The 22,070-nt window shown below is 43.0% G+C and overlaps 1 protein-coding gene across 4 annotated transcripts in view; it reads left to right on the top strand.

Annotated features, from left to right (window-relative positions):
- Positions 1-226: 226 nt before the first annotated feature.
- The window catches only part of CSNK1G1 (casein kinase 1 gamma 1), a 71,260-nt gene continuing 49,416 nt past the window's right edge, over positions 227-22,070 (top strand). For all 4 annotated transcript variants that reach the window (XM_075273711.1, XM_075273710.1, XM_075273709.1 and 1 more), the window contains exon 1: positions 227-637. The gene's annotated coding sequence lies outside the window, so the exon portion shown is untranslated. The remainder of the gene's footprint in view (positions 638-22,070) is intronic.

Below are 22,070 nucleotides of genomic sequence, written 5' to 3'. Positions count from 1 at the left end.
ATTTACAACGTCTCCTATAAGAGGTATTCGGTACCTGTACACAAATGTATTGCGTGCGGAAGGGCTCGCCATTTAACAATCGTAATACATAGAAAATACAGAACATGAGGCGCCCTCTAGCGGCGCAATCCAAAGTAGCGTCATATGACGTCACGTCGTCTTCCCATGTGGTTCACGCCCCTTTCCTTGTTGTGCGGGAGGTTAGGGCGGAGCTGCTAGGGGAGTTTCCGGTTCGGCCCCGTTGTGTGTGAGGAAAGAAACCGGGACACCGGGGCGGAGCGAGTAACCGGAAACAACGGAGTTTGAGCTTGTTTTTTAGGCACCTGTCTAGTCGGTGCTTCCGGGAGGGTAAATGGTTTACTGGAGCTTTGGCTGTTATTGGATGTTCTAGTCCCGGCATCCGCCACCGCCCTGTGGGCTGAGAAGTGACAGACCCAGGAAGTGCTGGGTGAGCGCCGGTTGTGGGGCCCGGGCTGGACTACAGGTTGTGGGCTGAGCGCGGCCACCTGGAGCCTCTATGAGATCTGCACAGGACCGAACGGTGGAGCCTGCAGCCGTCTGGACATAGGTGGGAAGCAGCCATTGTCCCTGTGACACTCCCCAATCCGGTGCTGCTCCTGACACCTCCACATACCAGGTGACGCCACTATTCCCGGGCCTTTCTGTCAGACTGCTGGGTACTAGGCGCTATTGTCTGCCCCTCGGTGTCCTCACATCATCCCCCTGTCATTAGTGTCAGGCCCCTTCACCCTGCCAAGTACATGGGAGGGTGGACACCTGACACAAGCTATTGTTTACTGACTCACCCCACAGACCCACATTTCCAGTCACATAGGGGACTACTAGGGTGCCCCTAAGGTGAGGGGGTCTCTTTCAATGTGTCATAGTCATTTTATGGTTTGCAACCTTAGGCTGGGGCCACATGGGATAAACCTACAGCAGAGTTCTTTGGCAAGTTCTTTGGTGTGTCCTTCTACAAGCTGTCTCCAGTACACATGTGAACAAAGACTTAGATCTTTTACCTAGGCTTTCTTTTCTATTGTGCTGCTACTGTATTTTCTTTTATTGTAGTTCAGCCAACTATTCCTGTCACAGGACTGAGGTGTAGCTCATGGGCATGTAGAGGTAGCAGTCACTTCTGGGCCCAGGATTTAGAGGGGACCACAGCAGAAGACTCCTGTAGTCGGAGGCCCTGGGGAAGATTTTGTATGTAAAGAGATGTACTGCAACATTTCCAAAGCCTTTTTATTAGGTTTGTGTTTTCTGATGTTGGTACGGTTTCTTCTGGTAAAACGTTTCAGGGCTGTTCCATAGCAATAGTTCACAAATGGGTGTCGGGCTGTATGATCATCCATCTTCTGGCACTAAGTTCTTCCTGATCACTGCTTCAGCCTTAAAGATGCTGTACAGTTATTGCCATAAAATCACATGTTTTCCACCAGCCCTTGCATGGTAGTGACCCTGCCCTCCGTATTGCAGATGCTGGTGAGTTACAGTTTTCCGGCAAAGTATCATCATTTGGGACCCTGCACTAATAGCCAAAGTGGAGATCTGCTGCATAAGGTAGTGTATTAGTCCTTTACGTAGGCGGATAGGTGTTTACAAGAACTCCCATTCCCAATTATGACCTGTAAACTGGGCAGCACTTAGCTGACCAATGAGGATGCACTCATTTGTTGGCTGATCGCTTCTTTCATCTGTGGGTACTAAAATGCTTACTGGTCGGCAACATATCCCCTAGGGGTTCATTGTTGACATAATCGAACCGTTCCTCCCCCATACAGTTTCCATCAGCTTATGTAAAGGCTGCTGCAAACAAGCACTGATCAGTTTCCTGTATCGTTGATTGGTGCTTTCCTACTTAAACATCAGTCTGTGCTAAAGGACCCCTCCTCTGGAGGTCTCAATAATGTACAGGGTCTATTCTAGAATTAAGGCACAAAGATCCCTTAGTATTTCTCCTACATAGTGGTGCTCCTGGCCACCTGCTGTGAATGGAAGTGAAACATACCCCAGTAATGTAATGGAGACATGCTGTAGTTCCCTGCACAGCGAATCACTGGCAGTGTCTCTATAGCAGCTGCAGTGCTTAATTGATGATACAACTCATTTCATTCTGATGATTGATGGCAGTCAGACCCTCTCTCCAGTTATCAGTATGCCATGATGTCCTACAATGCGAAAACCCATTTAGGCTATGGCACCACATTGTATAAAAACTGTTGTTTTCTTTGCCACCAATAGTAAATTTAAAGAGGACCTTTCATGTCCTCATGCATATATGGTTTAATATACTGCTAGAAAGCCAACAGTGCACTGAATTCGGTGCACTGTCGCCTTTCCCGTTGTATGTCCTGGGGCTGGAGATATTAGTACCGTTAATTTTGGCACAGATCTCTCCCCACTGTCAAAAGGGTGTTCCTGACAGGCTAGCATCATTGCTGAGCTGTGAGAATACTGCTTTCTCCCCATGTTCCCTGACAGCACTGTAACGTAGCCTTGTACTGTCAGAGAGCGCATTCCTCACAGCCCAGCGAAGACGCTGGACTGTCAGGAACACCCTTCTAACAGTGGGGAGGGATGCCAATATCTCCAGGGCATATAACGTGTAAGGCGACAGTGCACTGAAGTCAGCTTTCTAGCGGTTTATTAAAGTACATGTGCATGAGGACATGAAAGGTCCTCTTTTAGAGAAGCGAGGGCATCCTTGGGTTTTTTTTTTTGGTTTTTTTTTTGCTTTTAAATAAACTTTGCAAGAAAAGGATCCTCAGGTTTAGGGCTAATGTACACAGCTAACACACTGACCCATTCATCTCTATGGTCCCAAACACCAGACCTTATAATAGTCCATGAGCAAAACTCCCTTTTATGGATTGGGCTCACTGGTACCAATCAATGGGGCCGTCTGTGCCATTCAATTGCTGCTCGGCGACACACACCCAGTGGTGTGTGTGAGTTCACCCTGAAGTTTTTTGCATGAAGATTTTGAGGTGGAACCCGCCTCAAAAATTCCCCTCCCCTTCATTTCAGGTGGAATTAGTAGAAGTCCGGTCATGTTGCTTTTATTCCTACCGTCTTCAGACCGGGCCTCGTGGGATGTAAACTCGTGATTTGCCCTGTGGCGGAAACAATTGCTATATTTTACAGTCAGGGCAAAGTCAATGGGATTCTAACGAATCCCATGCCCACTTTGCAGTAAAAACCGTGGTGCGGACATGTTGCGATTTCCAAAACCAGCACGGTTTTGGAAATTGCAATATGTCAATTATACCTAAAGAAACGCCGGCGGTTTCCCCATAGTTATAATTGTAACAGAAAGTCCGCAGAGGAAACCGCTGCAAACTTCCTGTGTAAAGCGATGCGGGAAGAACCGCAGTGTGTTGCCGCCGTGGTTTTTCCCGCAGCACTTTTGTTGCTGCGGGATGTCTCCTGGGGCCTTAGCCTCAAGTGGATTCGTCTTGTTAAAAAAAAAAAAAAAAAAACCCAAAAAAACCCAAAACATTGACTTCAATGGGAGGCAGAAAAAAACACCACACAGATTTCCAGGTCCATACAGTGTGCTGGCATAACAAAGCTACATTAAAAAATAAAATGTCAAAAATTGCATCGTAAAAAAAAATAAAAAATCCTGTTAATTCCTGGAGCAGATTTTATTCAGCTTGCAAAAAAAACAACAAAACTCAGTGGGAACATATCCTATGGGTGGTTTCATATATAGTGGTTTTTATTTTTAAAAATGCCACCACACGAGTTAGTGCTTTTTTTTTTTTTTTTTTTTTTTTTTTCTTTTTAAGCCAAAAGCAGAAGTGGATTTAGGAGTCTTTCTTCTTAAATTTTATTTCTTTTGAACCCACTTTTTCCTTTATCTCAAACTACAACTTATTTTTTTGAAAAAAGAAATGCTGGCATGTTAGAGTTTTGCAAGTTGGATTTTTAATGGTAGTGATGTGACTGGGCAATTGATGAGGGAGTCCCTCCATCAACATTGGTAACTAAACTGCCCAGTCAGGGTAAAAACAAAAGCTTAGTGAGTTAGCCCAGATTGGTAATGTTTGGCCAATGGATGGGCGTATGAACAGCTTTAGGTTGGGGACTCACAGTTTAAAGGGATCCTATCTTTCAAACACATTTTTTTTTTTTTTTTTTTTAAAGCTAAGGGTGAGTTCACACTGAGTATACGCCAGCTTATTCTGAACATAAAACACGTTCAGAATCAGCGGCGTATAAAGCAGTTTCCATTCATTTCTATGGGAGCTAGGAAAAACGAGCGCTCCCCATAGAAATGAATGGGCTGCTTTTTTCACTACGAGCACTCCCATTGAAGTGAATGGAAAGTGCTCACGTATACGGCTCGGCATGAGCAGAGCTAGCCGTACACGCGAGCACATTCCATTCACTTCAATGGGAGTGCTCGTAGTGAAAAAAGCAGCCCATTCATTTCTATGGGGAGCGCTCGTATGCCGGATCCCATAGAAATGAATAGGAACTGCTTTATACGCCGCTGATTCTGAACGTGTTTTACGTTCAGAATAAGCTGGCGTGTACTCAGTGTGAACTCACCCTAACACGTTGGAATAGCCTTAAGAAAGGCTATTCTTCTCCTACCTTTTGTTGTCTTCTCCGCGCCGCTGTTCGCTTGAAATTCCAATCTTTCTCGGTATGTAAATGAGTTTTCTCGCAGCACTGGTGCGCGGCCCCAATGTTGTGAGAGAACTCTCCAGCGCCGCCTCCATCTTCTTCTGGAACGAGGTCTTCACTGTGTCTTCTTCCGGCGTTGTCTTCTAACTTCTAGGGCAAGACGACTGCGCATGTCCGCCAGCCACGAGAAAATGGCTGCTTACACAGTATTGGAAGCGTCCATTTTCTCATGGCCAACGGGCATGCGCAGTCGGCTTTCCCTAGGCAAGATAGGATCCCTTTAACACTGCAGAATTTTTTTAAGGGTCCATTCACACGGAGGAAAATGGTGAGGAGTTTGGTGTGGAATTTCAGCGCTGAAAAAAAAAGCCTCCCATTGACTTCAGTGAGTTCCTTTTTCAGTCAATGGGAGGCTTTTTTTCAGCGCTGAAATTGCACACCAAATTCCTAACCATTTTACTCCGTGAGTGGACCCTATGGGAAATTCAGAATTGTGTTCTGTCAGCTGTTGCAACCGAAACGACACACAATAGGTTTTTTTTTGCTGTGTTTCACCTGCAGAAATTGCAAATGATGAAACCCATCGTGATAATTAACATGATGTAGGTGTAAAATCCACAGTGCAAGTCATTTTGTGCTGTAGGTCTTAGTCACAGCACATGGATGATATTTCTGTAAATCTCATATGCTGTGCTGCTACTGTAGATTTTGCGATAGCTACCCACTGTGACTCCCTCCTTATTTGTTCCCAGCCTAATGCTGGTTGCACACAACTGTGTGCTAATCGGTGGCCGTGAATGAATGGTACGTGCGGTGTGCATTTGACACACGGATGACATCCATGTTCTGCCCCTGCGTCAGCGTCCCCTTTCATACAATGAATAAGAGCCATGGAAGCAGGACCACAAAATAGGAGAAGAATAGGACCTTTTCCATATTTTGCTGCCTGGACATGCAGCCCCCACACAGAACCATTTAATTCATGGTCATGTGTACAGGCCCATAAAATGAATTGGTTAGTGTACTATCTTGAAAAAACTCAAATAGCCCACTGATCATTCATACACTCGTCTGCAAGAAGGCTTAGACACACAGGACCTACATTCTGCATCCTGACTGATAAGGTTTCTAAGGGCTAGTTCACACGGGGATTCATCATGTACACATTTCGTTGCGGCTGCCGCAACCGAATGTTGATGCAGTGCACGGCATCCCGTCACGGCTTTCCACTCCGGATTAGGCCCAATTGAATGGGCCTAGTCTGGAGGGTGCTATCGCGAGGCAGACGCCGCGGCTGAATCAGCCATGGAATCTGCCTGAAGAAAGGGCAGCTCGCTTATTTTTTTCCGCTAGCAAGAACAAACCGTTCACAAAAATAAGAACGCTAGCGGTCTACATAGACCTATATTGTGAGGGGGCATATTTTGAGGAGGATTCCGTGCCAAAATCCAATGCATTGCTTGTAACTTTGAAGTGCCTTGCTAGTCCTTGTAGTGCGTCTGTAGTTTTCAGCCTGGGCTTGTCTTGGCTCTCCTTGTAGCTGTAAAGAACTTATGCACCATAACCAATACTGGGCCTTAATTGTCCATTTGTGGTATGGGCAATTGCAGGACTCTTCTGCTCTCTTGTTTCATAGTCTCTAAATTTTAATTTTTTGTTTTTGTTTGTTTGTACTAAACATATCAATGCAGGAAATGGTTTGTCTGGATTAGCGTTAAGGGCCAGTTTGGATGAGAACTTAAGCTGTCTTGAGCAGCAGCATGCTTACACAGGGATATTGAAAGAACAGAACATGAGCTCACACTCCAGACTAGACAGGCAGCAATAGATTTTTGGGGTCTTGCTGTTTATGTTGAAGTGGTTGTCCATTTCTTTCTTTATTGGTTACTTATGTTCCAGATTGATCATTAATAAAAGATGAGCAGGGGGTCTGGCAGACACCTGGGACCCCTGCTAATCAGCTGTGTGAGAACTCTGACCCCTTTTACTGTTTATATCGCACACGATTTCATAGTGTCTGTGCAATGTACTTACAGCTACATCAACAACCACATTACTTGATCCACCACATTGTTCTACTGAACTAAACTGAGCTGTGTTTAGTAGAACTGGGAGGGTTAGTAGTTGCAGTCGAATGATGAACTGTGAGAATCATTTCATGGACTATACAATGAAGTTTTATGATGGGGCTTTGTGCTTGACACCTTAGACGTATCTATAATTCCACCATTCTCTTATCTGTATAACAGCCCATAGATTGCAGTTCAACTTCCCTTAAATTAGTGAGAGTCACAGGGCGACTAGAGAATCTTTGGTCACTATGGGAGTGAAGGGAAAAATGTGTTGGCCAAGCATAAGCCTAAATTCACACAAACGTTATAATCAGCCATGTGATGTTTTTTTTTCTTTTAATATTTAGGTGTGGTGACAAATATTCTATTTATTTTATTTTTGTCTTTGTTCATCGATCCCTCATTACAATCAAATATATGAGAGATCTGTGAAAATAGGGTGCCCCTGGGGTGCAAAATGGCTGTGAAATTTTTTTTTCACATCCATTTGCACACCGTTCATGTGAATCCAGGCTTAATCAGAGGTGCAATATCTATTGCAGACCTACATAACACTTGTGCATAAGTCTTAACACAACTTCTGACTTCGTCTTTTACACATATGAGGGCTTGCTTGTCTGTATTTTTTTTTTTTTTTTATGCAGTTGGTTGTTTGTGAGTAGCTGTAATGTCTTCTATACACATTCCTGTTCAGCTATTAGTTGGTTTATGAGCTTCTGCAGAACATCTTCATCGGATCTGTTACGTGATTGGGAATGCCAAGCAACTGTGTTGTTCCTCTGTTAGTCTGCCTGGAAATTTCTGACTAAATTGAAAACTACATATCGGTAGGGTGTCTTTGTAATCAGTCATCACTGCTTAGCTTGGGTCAATAGGATATATGCTTACATTTTGACAAGTGAAATAACACTCTGATGTCACTTATGTTAAACCTTTCCAGGCGGAATACCAGAAATGTCACAACAGTGTTTTTTAAAAAAAAAAAAAAAAAAAAAAAAAAATTACAATTGCTCCCGAAGAATATAACACTATGAAGCTGAGATGTTGAGAGAGCTGATAAATCTTCAAGTATTCTGCGTTCATACAGAACCTACACATCTGCAATTTTCCCACATGCAATAAAGCAACCTGCTGCTTTGTGGGATAACCAATATGTATCCTATTTGGATTAATATGAATGAAGAGCAAATGAATTCTGCACACGTCAATGGATCCTGTATGTGGGCAGACTCCATGTGCTGATGCCATATTTCTCTTGAAGCAATGCCTCTAGGGAAGGGTTAATGGCATAACAGTACACCAGTATGGCCTTGTGCATCAGGCCTAGGACAAAGGACTGTAACACTTCTATGAGCACAGAGTTAGAAGAAAGTTTTAACCTTTTATCTCAAATTTAGCATCCAACATAATATATTTGAGAGTAATGTTATTCCTCCAGTGGCATGCTGCCATATCCATCTTCTGGGAATAGGACATTCTTCCACAGGGGAATATTGTGCTTAATTCTCTGCCATTATATTGACTTACAATAATTTGATTGAATTTGAGGCACTTTATGGACTAATTGCTATCGGGCCCCATACTCCCTGCCTTTAGGCTGCACCCCAACGGGGGGTGTTCCTACATTGGTTTTGTTATTTAGGACCAACTGATGTTTTTAGTAAGATATATCTGAGAGTCTTTTTAATGCTATTTCATAAAGGTTATATTTTATTTTGGTATATTTCACACCCTTTCACTGATTATTCTATTTCAAATTTAGGTCTAAAAATTCTTTGCATATTAAAGGGGTTGTTTAGTTCTAGACTAACACTGAGAGACTAATGTTCTTGTTTGTATAATGAAATTCTACAATTTCCTATATACTTTCTGTATCAATTCAACGTGGTTTTCTAGATCTCTGCTTATTGTCATTCATTATGCTTACTGCCAGTGGATACAGATCAGTCCACGGTTATGTGATATACACACAGGTATACAGCTGTGCACGCCTGTTTGTCCATCACATGACCATGGACTGATTTTTATCCACTGACTGTAAGAAAAATGTATGACAGCAAGCAGAGATCTAGAAAACTGAGAAATATACCGTATTTTACGGACTATAAGGCGCACTGGACTATAAGGCGCATTGCCCATGAGCGCCTTATAGTCCGTCTCGGTTCATATATAAGGCGCACCGGACTATAAGGCGCAGTCCGGTGCGCATTATATGTTATTGAAAGCGGCGGCACGCAGACTTTGCCAGCGGCCGCTTAACCCCCCCGCGTGCCAGCCGCTTCTATTGGAAGCGCTCGGCAGGCGAGGAGTTAAAGGGGCTCTATCAGCAAAATCATGCTGATAGAGCCCAACCGTAAAAGTTATATTAAACTACCCCCCCCCCCCTTTTAACATAAAACCCTGAAACAGAATGTGAAACTTACCGAGCGGTGCAGGGTGGGTGGGCATTCAGGCCTCCTCTTCCTCCGATGTTCCGTCCTCCTCCGGCGCTCGTGAACTGATAATGGCCTGGGCGCATGCGCAGTAGCCGTAGTAGAAGCATTATGATATTGCGCATGCGCCCAGGCCATTATCAGTTAGCGAGCGCCGGAGGAAGTGATCAGGACATCGGAGGAAGAGGAGGCCTGAATGCCCGCCCGCCTACCCTGCACCGCTCGGTAAGTTTCACGTTCTGTTTCACGCCGGCGTGACAGCAGGGCTGCCGGACACTTCCCATTCATTTCTATGGGAGCCGGCATGCGAGCGCTCCCCATAGAAATGATTGGACTGCTTTTTTCCATTCATTTCTATGGGAGCCGGCATGCGAGCGCTCCCCATAGAAATGAATGGACTGCTTTTTTCCATTCATTTCTATGGGAGCCGGCATGCGAGCGCTCCCCATAGAAATGAATGGACTGCTTTTTTCCATTCATTTCTATGGGAGCCGGCATGCGAGCGCTCCCCATAGAAATGAATGGACTGCTTTTTTCCATTCATTTATATGGGGAGCGCTCGCATGCCGGCTCCCATAGAAATGAATGGGAAGTGTCCGGCAGCCCTGCTGTCACGCCGGCGTGTACGGCTGTGATGCACGCTGGCGTTCCGTAGTGTGAATGCACCCTTACGGTGCCTTTTATGTATGTATGGAAGCAGCACGCAGACTTTGCCGCCGCTTCCATCCATATATAAGGCGCACCGGACTATAAGGCGCACTTACGATTTCTGAGGAAATCGTAGGTTTTTATGTGCGCCTTATAGTCCGGAAAATACGGTATACAGTAAGTATATTGGAAATTGTATAACTTTATTATAAAAACACTATTGGTCTCTCATTGTTGGTGTTTAAAGTGGACAATATTATTTTGTTAATATATAATGTGAAATTATTTAGAATAAAAAAGCCAGCGGTCTGACTTCACATCAATCTAGTAAATCGACCAGTCAAGAGAAGTTCACATCAGTGTAAGCTTTCTGTTGGTCTGGTGGCAGACCAAGTAAAACAGCGATTGCTTATGGACTAATGGGGTCCACTGGGTGTCTGTTATTGTTAACCTGAAAATGGTGACCGTAAAAGCTGTGCGTGCAGGACTTTGTCTGCCAGTTTTAGGTGGACATTGCAGCAGAGTGTACTACAGAGACTCCAACGCAAATGTGAATGTAGGCTTACATAGTTATTTTTTCCTGCTACTTAACATATGGTAAAAATAAAGCCGTGAAGGGGAGTCTTTGCATGGCTCTGTGCTGTAGGTGTGAGAACTGTGCTAATGTCAGACGTCAGCAGTCTTGCATGAGTTGAGATTGTAGTCTGATTTCAGAACAGAAGGTGACTCACAAAGGGGACCTTTTTTGTTTCCTTCTGTCTGTGCCCACACCCATGTATTTAATGTAAAACATACTAATTAACCCATTATGCCTAAGATGATATGGTGTTTTTGTTCTTTAGTCCATCAGGACTTGTATTTCCTTTTGTAACCTATTATGAATCATAAATTATATTGTTTGAGGTGGCGGGCTGTCAGGAGTGAAGATATGAGTAGACAGAACATCATGTCCTTACAGGAAACGTATTATGTGACTGGGGTATAAGTGGACCTTGTAGCCAAATTTTTCAGCAGACTTCTATGGATACCTGTACAGTTCAGATAAGATAGGCAGATTGGATACCTGGCATCTGGAACTTGTTCTACTTGGACATGTGTTTGACTTTGTGTACTCCTTCATAGTCTATGTAGTTGCTTCAGTCAGTAGGACTGATTTATAGACTCACACCTAGTTACTTCAGTTTTTTAGCTCGGTTGCTGCTCCATTCACAGCCCTTCTCACTTTGGTAGTGTAGCCAGGATGAATATTTGGGCCTGTGAACCAATTTCTAGTGAATGGTGAAGATCCTAGCAGTGTCAAATGTACATTGAGGAGGCAGATTCCCAGATATGAATAGGTCATCAATATCAGATTTTGTGTGTGTGTGTGAAACCTGCTTCCCCACAATTCAGAAGAGCTTTATGGCCTCTTCATTGCTTACCAAGCACAACGCAGCACATTGTATAGTGGCTGAGTTACTTTAGCTCATCCCCATTCACAGTCCATGTCATGAAAGCACATGTCATTGGGCTGTAAGCTGGAAATGGAACTTGTCTGAGTGTCACTTGAGTCAGAAAATCTATGGGAATCCTGAGTGTTGGACCCTTACTGATCAGATATTCATGAAGACTAGGTCATCAGTATTTCAATGCTGGGAAACTCCTTTAACCTTAAGCTGTGTTTTGTTTGTAGGGCATGATGTGGATATTTCTTGGAAGAGAAGTACATATTCTAGCCTTCCTGGATACCCTCATAGATTACTGTTAGTGGCATCATCTTACTATTTTTACATGGTGGCATCATCACATTGCGGAAAATTGGTTCTTATTGGAAATTGTGGTTTTGCTGAACTATGGTAATACATCGAAACGCTATCTGTAAAATCAATTTCATAGAATGTCAAACTGGCAGCAGCTGAACTCACACCCCACAGATTTCTGCTGGGCGCATGTATACTGGTAAAATATTGAATTATACTGGTCTGGACCGTATTGAACCCTGCTATCTGGTCAAAAGTTTCTGGGTTTTAGTTTGTGTTTGACCATTTCATGCTGCTTGCAGTACTTTTCTCTCCGCATTATTAGTGTGGAAAACACACAGACCCCATTATAATCTATGGGGTCCGTGTGGTTTCATTGCTCACCACTTTTTAATGCGTTCATTATTCCGTTCGGGAGGGGGACTCTTTGAACGGAATATCGAATGCAGATGCGAACCAGGCCATAACATAGTATATAAACAGCAGGTGTGGCATATCATAAAATAATTGTTCACGAATTGTTATCTAGGTAAAATGCTAGAAATTATATTAAGATCATATTGTGCTTAGTTGGACTACATGTGGTCTCGCTTTCTAATAGTGGTTATGTATACTTGTAATATTGTGATTGTTTATTTGGTAGGAAATGAAGGTGTCAGAGACACAAGATTAGTAATGTGACAGAAGAAAAACAAGAAAGTGCTATGTTACTATACTTCCATACTGCTGCTTCTTGTTTTGTCAGATTCTCTGCCTGGCTTTATTTTAAGCACTCTTATGGCGCTGGCATCCTGCAAATGGAACAGGTGCACTGTGGGCACCATGTGTTTAGTGTAGTTGGCAGCAGTACGGTAACGTACTCTGTGGATTGCTGCATACCTGTCAGGAGTGCTGCGTCTGATCTTTCCTACATAGTTTAATCTTGGGGTGGGCAGTATGAATGCATAATCTTTACAAAGTATAATAATAGATTGTAGGTCTCTTAAAGGGGCTCTATATCAGCAAAATTATGCTGTATGAGCCCCGCATATGCCTGAATAGCCTTTAAAAAGGCTATTCAGGTACCGCTAATGTTATTTTAACACCCCCCCCTCCGTTTTAAAATAATACCCTAAAAACGATTATTCTATTGTTACTGTCCGTGCACGATGGGCGGTCCTGCACTGACCGACGTCCTCTTGCTGTCACACCTTCCTCTTCTTTCTTCTTCCAGCGACGCCCTCCTGTCCTGGCTCTTCCTCGCCTTCATCTTCTTTTCTTCCGGAATGAAGAGGTTCGTGAGGTACTTAGAACTACAACAAAAATGGCGCAGGATTTGAACACAACCCACCGGAAGAACAGAGGATCAAGGCGTGGAAGAGCCAGGACAGGAGGACGTCACTGGAAGAAGAAAGAAGAGGAAGACGTGACAGCAAGATGACGCCGGACAGTGCATGACCGCCCACCGTGCACAGGTAAGTATCACTTGAATAATCGTTTTTAGGGTATTTTTTTAACTGGAGGGGGGTAAAAATAAGATTAGCGGTGCCTGCATAGTCTTTTTAAAGGCTATTCAGGCATATGTGGGGCTCATACGGCATAATTTTGCTGATAGAGCCCCTTTAACCTCTCACTTCAGTAGTAGCTAAGTTCTCTCTCTAGCTCTGAAACCATGTTAGTATGGAGTAGTAACCATTGGCTCGTCTTGTTGCTGAGCAGCACACTCTAGTAGAAGTCAAAATTAACACTTCCCTACCCCTTTGTGTGCTGATGGTTCCCTGGTCGCCTTGCAATATATATACTGTAATTTTTTTTTTTTTTCTTGCTCCAGAATTCAGGTAATGCAGACCACTACTGGATTAGCAGAGGGTGTGTGAAGTTGAGTATTACTCCTTTTTGAGATGTAACTTTGTTATAAGGTGTTCCCTGTATGCTTGGCCTTTCTAGGTCCAGACACTTTGGCCATACAGTGTTGGATAAAGTATTGGCACCCCTGCAATTCTGTCATAGAATACTCATTTTCTTCCAGAAAATGATTGCAAGCACAAACTCTTTAGTATTAATATCTTCATTTATTTTGCTTGCAATGAAAAAATGTCAAATCATTGATCATTTTACACAAAACTCTAAAAATGGTCCGGACAAAAGTATTGGCACCCTCAGCCTAATTCTTGGTAGCACAACCTTTAGACATAACTGTGAACAACCGCTTCCGGTAACCATCAGTGAGTTTCTTACAATGCTCTGCTGGAATTTTAGACCATTCTTCTTTGGCAAACTGCTCCAGGTCCCTGAGATGTGAAGGGTGCCTTCTCCAAACTGCCATTTTGAGATCTCTCCTCAGGTGTTCTATGGGATTCAGGTCTGGACTCATTGCTGGCCACTTTAGAAGTCTCCAGTGCTTTCTCTCAAACCATTTTCTAGTGCTTTTTGAAGTGTGTTTTGGGTCATTGTCCTGCTGGAAGACCCATGACCTCTAAGGGAGACCCAGCTTTCTCACACTGGGGCCTACATTATGCTACATAATTTGTTGGTAGTCTTCAGACTTCATAATGCCATCAAGTCAAGCAGTCCAGTGCCAGAGGCAGCAAAGCAACCCCAAAACATCAGAGAACCTCAGCCATGTTTGACTGTAGGGACCGTGTTCTTTTCTTTGAAGGCCTCTTTTTTTTTTTTTTTTTTTTTTCCCTGTAAGCTCTATGTTGAAACCTTTTCCCAAAAAGCTCTACTTTTGTCTCATCTGACCAGAGAACATTCTTCCAAAACGTTTTTGGCTTTCTCAGGTAAGTTTTGGCAAACTCCAGCCTGGCTTTTTTATGTCTCTGGGTAAGAAGTGGGGTCTTCCTGGGTATCCTACCATACAGTCCCTTTTCATTCAGACGCTGATGGATAGTACGGGTTGACACTGTTGTACCCTCAGTGCCGCACCTCCCATGAGGCGACCTGAAGCGAGCGCTTCAGGCGGCGCTATGCCAGGGCCTCAAGGAGGGTGGCATTTTTGCTAACCTAAGCCAGTCCAGGACAATCTGTCCTGGACTGGCTTAGCACGGAGCGGTGGTTTGGGGAGGCCACTGGAGCAGCGCTGCTCCAGCAGCCTCCCCGCACGCACGCTCAGGCAGAGTGCAGGCAGTCTCCGGGCCTGCTCTCTGCCGGCGAATGGCGCCAAGCCACGCCCCTCAGCTAAGCCACGCCCCCGCTCCGCCCCCTCCCCGGCGGGGGGGGGGGGCGGCTTTCTGCACTTCGCCTCGGGCGGCGAAAGGGGAAGGATCACCCCTGTGTACCCTCGGACTGCAGGGCAGCTTGAACTTGTTTGGATGTTAGTCGAGGTTCTTTATCCACCATCCGCACAATCTTGTGTTGAAATCTCTCCTCAATTTTTCTTTTCCGTCCACATCTAGCGAGGTTAGCCACAGTGCCATGGGCTTTAAACTTCTCAAAGACACTGCACACTGTAGATACAGGAACATTCAGGTCTTTGGAGATGGACTTGTAGTCTTGAGATTGCTCATGCTTCCTCACAATTTTGCTTCTCAAGTCCTCAGACAGTTCTTTGGACTTCTTTCTTTTCTCCATGCTCAATGTGGTACACACAAGGACACAGGACAGAGGTTGAGTCAACTTTAATCCATTTTAACTGGCTACAAGTGTGATTTAGTTATTGTCACCACCTGTTAGGTGCCTCAGGTAAGTAACAGGTGCTGTTAATTACACAAATTAGAGAAGCATCACATGATTTTTCAAACGGTGCCAATACTTTTGTCCACACCCTATTTTATGTTTGGTGTGGAATTATACCCAATTTGGCTTTTTGACAATTCTATTTGTGGTTTTCCATTGAAGACAAATTAAATGAAGATAATACCAAAGAATTTGTGATTGCAATCATTTTCTGGAAGAAACTGAGTATTATCTGACAGAATTGCAGGGGTGCCAATACTTTTGGCCAACACTGTACATCATCTTGCAGTGGCCAATAGGTTAATTGAAAGTTAGAGCAGTAGCCATTGTTGGTTTGTTGTATTATTTGTTTTGTTGAGTGCACCCTTATTGAAGAAGATGAAGATAATCCTTTAATAGTCCCACGGTGGGGAAATTTCAGTATGTTATTGGTCGTCATCTTTGAGGCTAAGGCCCCATGTAGCCTCCCGGAACAAAAAAAACACAAAATGGCAATGCATTGTTTTTTTTTTTTTTGTTTTTTTTCCAGAGTTTTCCTCTGTGGCCTTTCTGGTTCAATTATACCTATAGGGAAACCACCAGTGTTTCCACAGGTATAATTGACATGCTGCGATTTCCAAAACCGCAGCTTGTCCACAGCACGTATTTTCCTGCATTGTGGGGATGGAATTCACTAGAATGACTTTATGTGGGACCCCGACCTAAACTTGTACTGTTAATATTCAAGTTGTGTCTTGAACCTGCTGACAAAATGACCGTTGTTCACCAGTTTGTGAAATGCAAATTCAGATGTGATAACCAATATGTACTTCGTCTTTTTGCTCATATTTAAATTGAACTGAATATTCAACTGTCATATTGAAATGATATACAAGGTTAATGCGAACTTGAGGTCTAGTTTCTTCAGTTTCAGCAGCTTGATTCTTATTGGTCCATGAAGCCTGGAGATCTGCTTTAGGTTGGGGGCCTCACATGGCGTATATGCTGCAGTTTGGCTGTGGCAGAAACGCCGCCATTTTACAGTCCCTGCATAATGGATGGGGTTCTAGCAAATCTCAACCACACACGGCAGAAAAATACTTGCAGCGGACGCGTTGCGATTTTAAAAGCTGTTGCAGTTTAGAAATCGCAGCATGTCTATTATACATACAGAAACCTTGGTGGTTTCTCTAAAGGTATAATTAAAGCAGAAAGTCCCCAGAGAACTTCTATTTTATGTTGATCAAGAGAGCGCCTCAGTATGTTTCCGAAGAAAATTAGATGTATGGTAGAGGCCTTATTCACACAACAGAATTTGGAATGGAATTCGGGCTTGTGCCTTGGATTACACTCCAGTTTCCAGCCCTGTGGAGCCCAAGGTGCAAAGCAAATTTAGAGCTTTGCCTTTCTGCTGCAGGTTTACATTTTCACTAGCGTCAGAAAAATGTGGCTACTTAGCCTGGGCTACAGGTTCTGCAGTCGAATGAGCCACGGAATCCGTGGAAAAGAAACATCAGTCTCTGTCTCCCTCTGAAAACAATGGAAGGTGGATTTGGTAGTGAATTTTGAGGTGAAATTTAGAGATGAGCGAATAGTAATCGAAACTCTTAGTTTCGAATACCTCGCTCCATAGGAATGAATGGAAACGGCTGGGATTTAACCCCTTGGTGTTAGGCCACTTCCATTTATTTCTATGGGAGCGAGGTATTCGAAACTAGAGTTTCGAATACTATTTGCTCATCTCTAGTGGAATTCTTTAAAATCTGCTCCCAATTCCTCCGTGTGAATATGTCCTTATTTTGGCGCTGTGTAAAATCTCCTTCTATGGTTGGGTTTTCATGACATTTTCCATTTTGATCAATAAAAATACCGTAACTACATGATCACTGGTAACCAATAGAAGAGTATGGCCTGCATTTCAGACTCTCAAAAGCTCTTGAAATGAGTGACAGACAGAAATATGAAGGATGCAAGACATTTGAGATAAATGTCAAGATAAAATAACTTGTAATGCTGTCATTTGTTTCTCCTTTAAATAAAGCTTTACAATTTGACATCTGGGGCAGTGGATTCTGAGCGTGCTCACTTATACAGTCCTCTTTTGTATGTTTTTCTGTCACAGTCAGCGGAAGTATGGTGTAACTTCTGCAAACAGTTTGGGGTATGAAACCAACGCATTTCCTTCCAATAAGTGATGCTAGGTTTTTGCCATGACAGTGAGGTGTCAATCATGTGTCTTGGCTGTGAGCTGGTTAGTCTGCAGTGTGCTGTCATGTTATACAGTCATGTAATATTAATGAGGGCTGGGCAGGGGCTAGCGAGTTAAAAATGGTTGTATTGATCGTGTGATGTGTACACACTGGGTCTTTTCTCCTCTGCTTTGCTTTCTGCAGGGTGGGGGTGCTTTGTTCCAGGCAGAGCTCACGCTGAGCTTTCTGCTCTCGTCATAATGTTCCTCCTCTCCTGAATTCATGTGGGTAAGATAATTGCTTGACACCCACTCATAGAAGCTTGTGCTTGCTTTTCCTCTATGTAATAGTGAGCATGGGTGGTAATTTCACTGTCTTCCAAGATTCAGTCCCAGGTAGCAGGCTTGCTGGTATAATGGGTTCAGCACATATGTGCTCTGTATCATACTGGATGCAGCTGGTTTCCTGCTATATACATTGATTACATAATGCATTAGTGGTTGTCAACAAAGTGACCTCGTGACTCTAGTACTACATGGTCAGCTTAGCATGTAATATATATTGCAGATTTATAAAGGAACGGTTATGTTTTGAGATCCCCTTCCTTAAAATGAACAAAGCTTTAAGAAATGTACTTTATAGAGCTGATCTAGAATATTACATAGCACCTATTACCTCTCTTGACACGTCTGTTTTACTGAATTTGTATGATCACTCTGGAAAATCTGTTCTTTCACCTCTGTGTTGTGCCGTTTTATTTCTTATTCCTGCAAGAAATTTATCCACCTCTTTTTATTAGAGGGGCGTTCACACTAACGTCGGTGTCTGACAGGTAGTGTTCGCTGCTAATGTCCATTCAAAATCTTGTGCGGACATTAGCAGCGGACACTAGCTGTGTCCGTGATATTTTGCATTGATTTAAATGGACATCAGGTGTGTTCTTTTACAGTCCGTGGGTGTCCTTAACTGTCTGTTCCCAAAGATGTCCAACTTTTCAAGCGGACAGCAAAAACCTACATGTCGGGTTTTGCTGTCTGCTTGAAAAGTCGGACATCTTTGGGAACGGACACTTAAGGACACTCACGGGACAGTAAAAGAACGCACATGATGTCCATTTAAATGAATGCAAAATGTCACAGACACAGCTAGTGTCCGCTTCTAATGTCCGCACAAGATTTTGAATGGACATTAGCAGCGAACACTACCTGTCGGACACCGAAGGTAGTGTGAACGCTCCCTTAGGAACAACTCAGGATAAGGTAAAGATGCTCCAGAATAGTTCCATTATAGGGAATACAAGTATTTACTTAAATGGACATGTAAGGAGAGGGAATGGGATGTTTTAAAGGTAAATTTTGATAAAGCATTGTATGTTTCAATATTGATGAAGCATTATATCTCTCCTGCTTTTTTTTTTATGCGCTTTGAAGGCGTTATGCCACAAAATAAACTTATTCAAACTAAAGGGCAAAGTATTTCGTTGGTTTGAGCAGCAGGCACCTATGCTTGCTAGGCCCTAGCCATCTGAGCTTAGTACAGAGTTTGGTGATCTTCTTTAATACCAGGGAGTGGAGTGGCATGACTGAAGAGGGGTGCCGCTTGTGATGGTTCATTTCTCCTGAAGGTGGGATAAAGTAAACTGTAATAGATTTAAGCCCATTTAACATGTGCCAACTGTGGCTAATGTATTTCTAGGAGCAATTGTTCCTGATTAAACGACTAATGGACACATGCCCCAGGTGTGGTTTTATCAGTATCTTCAGCTTCGTCATGCCTTCCATGTTCAGACTAGACGTACCCCCCTGACAGTTGGACTACACCCCGCACTGCAACATACTCTTATGGGATATATTACTAAGGGAATGATATCTACACTGTACCGACAGTTATTGATGGCATACTTGGAGTATTTCCCGGACAAGACTAGGGAAAGGTGGGAGGGGGATGTTGGTGCAGTGGATGAGGAAACCTGGCGAGATGTGTTAGTCCTAACCCCAACACTGTCCTCTAGTGAAGCACAGAGACTGTCTCATATTTATCTCTTGCATAGGGTCTATGGGACTCCACAGAGACTGTTCCGTATGCATATCCGTTCTGATGCCAAATGCCCCCGCTGTAGTATGGAACCCGCACATCTCCTGCATATGATGTGGGAATGTCGGGAGTTAGCCAATTACTGGAGTCAGGTACTGTCCTTGCTTGGCCGGGTGTATTCTATTGCACTTCTGCAATCACCATTAGTTTGCCTCCTAGGTCTTTTGGGGGAGGGTGTGGATACGGAAAGCCCGGATTTTATAGGGTTGTCCAGGGTTTTATACCAGGCAAGAAAATTGATTGCTTATCATTGGTTGGACCCGAGTCCTCCTTCTCTAGTGGAATTGATATCTAGAGTTAATAATACTATTAGGCTGGAGAGGGGAGTATATATACAGAGAAAGGCCCAAACTAAATTTGAAAAATTTGGGGAGCATGGTTGGACACACCTGGCCTTCCCTCCCCGTCTCTGATTAGGAACAGATATCTCACTTCAACTTTCTCTGTTTCCTTGATCCCCTGAATGCTATTCTTTACATGGAAATCAAAGAAGGTTTGGGAGATTTTCGGGGGGTCCTAATGGACTCCCCCCCCCCCCCCCTCTTTATGTGTCGGATTGTGTCTCCATATTTACTTTGAATTGTTATTGTGTTGCTGTTGTTTTGTCGATTGTTTGATTTTATGTTAAGAAAAATTTGTTAATAAAAATTATCTGATTTAAAAAGAGGCTGTTTGGTAACCACAGGTAAGGATGGATATCCAGCTGAAATGAAGCAATGTTTCACTTATCAGGCAGGGACACCACCCTTCTGCTGTACCAGAGATGTAGACAAGGAGGCGAGATCAGGAGGCAGAAGAAAGCATTTCATTTATGTGTACATCAGTTGTGTGAGATTGTTTTGATAGATTCCTTTTACAGCTGCTTTCACAAGAGTGATCAGTTTTTAGGCCAAAACCAAGGCATTGTACACCCTAATGTTAGTTTTGTTTCTTTTGGTTTCTGATCTGTGCACAATCTGCGTCAACCATGTATCGTTTGTGGTAGGGTTTTTTTTTGTTTTGTTTGTTTTTTTTTTCCCTCCTGTATCCATAGACATGCATGACTGTGATGTGTAGGGAGACAGATATTACATGTCACAATTTTTTTTTTTCGTCCCAAATTAAACGTCTGACCACAAAAAAAAAAGTCTGCCTACCTTCATGATTTCAGTTCTCCCAAGCCATGTTCGGGTGGGTAATTCCAAATGATATATGAACTGTTTTCTCTAATCCAGACACAGCTCTGTAAATTTTTTTAAAGTAATTCTGAACATTTTTTATTTTTTTTCCCTCTTTGTCTGCATATATCTTATGTCAAGTGAATTGTTTTTTTGTAACGTTTGTGTTCCAGAGCTGTGTAGTGAAGGCCTTTCTGTCTACTTGGTGATGTCCATTCTCCTTAATGCAGTACATAATCGCTCATCTGTCCTTCTAGGCTGTTTAATAATAAATGGGCTATCACTGGATGAGCTCATGTGTGTATATATAACAGATGGTGGCGTTGGATGAAAGACTCTTCTCGCCATCATCTTTTAACATTGATTTTTAAACCAAAGTTTTGACCTAGCAAAATGGCATCGAACAGGTACACATTAGTGAACAAGAAAAGTCTTGTTCTATGCAATACTTTTTTTTTTTTTTTTTTTTTTCTCTTTTGTCTGTATTAGTAATCTGATTTTTTTTTTGGTATTTAGCTTTTCAACAATCCAATAATGTTGGTTTAGAAGTAACAGATTTCATCCATTATAAAAGTAGCTAACATTTTTACTGTTGCTAAAGCTAGGTTCACGCTTGCGTTAGTTTCTCCATTCTTCTGATCCACATGGGGAACTGAAAAAACAGAGAGCCTGTCTGCTAAAAGTCCCCCCGTGAACCCTATAATGGGTTTTGTCGGATTTATACTGAAACGCTATATATACTGAGTGCAGCAGGACCATGAAAGTATAAGCTTTCTTCTGGGCCTGCTCTGCTGCTGGGAGCCAGGGGCTAAAAAATTAAGAGGAATCAGTGCAGAAGCCTGCCTCAAATTCCTCTTCATTTTCTGACATGTGAACAGGAATTTACATCTTCCCTATTCATTTGAGTGATGCAATGTACTGTAGTACGATTTGCATTGGAAAATCTAACCATATTGTTCTGTATGTAGGTTTTATTCACTTGAATAGGACCTTACTAGAGATACATTGGTACAGACTTAATATTGTATAAAAGACAAAATGCAAACTTTAAAAGGGTTTTCTGGTCCCAAATAAACTTTCATGTGGATAACCCTATCCACAGGTCATCCATTTCTGGCACCCAGAGTACGTAGCTTTGCAGTGCTGGAGTCCTGGGTTCGAATCCTGCCAAGGACAACATCTGCAAGGAGTTTGTATGTTCTTCCCGTGTTTGCTTGGGTTTCCTCCCACACTCTAAAGGCATACTGATAGGGAAAAATAGATACATTAAAAAACTAAACAAAAAAAAATGTTCATGGCCTATTCTTTGGAAAGGTCATCAGTGTAAAAATTTGATCTGGATAATGGAAGCAGGAAGACCATAGAGGAAAAATCTGCGGACTTTATGTGAAAAGCGCTGCAGGATAAACAGCAATGCTTTGCTGCTGCAGTTTTTCCCACAGCACTTTTTTTTTTTGTTGTGGCC

This window comes from Leptodactylus fuscus, chromosome 5 (genome assembly GCF_031893055.1).
Source record: "Leptodactylus fuscus isolate aLepFus1 chromosome 5, aLepFus1.hap2, whole genome shotgun sequence".
NCBI classification, from domain to species: Eukaryota; Metazoa; Chordata; class Amphibia; order Anura; family Leptodactylidae; genus Leptodactylus; species Leptodactylus fuscus.
This window is presented reverse-complemented; position numbering and strand designations above follow the sequence as displayed.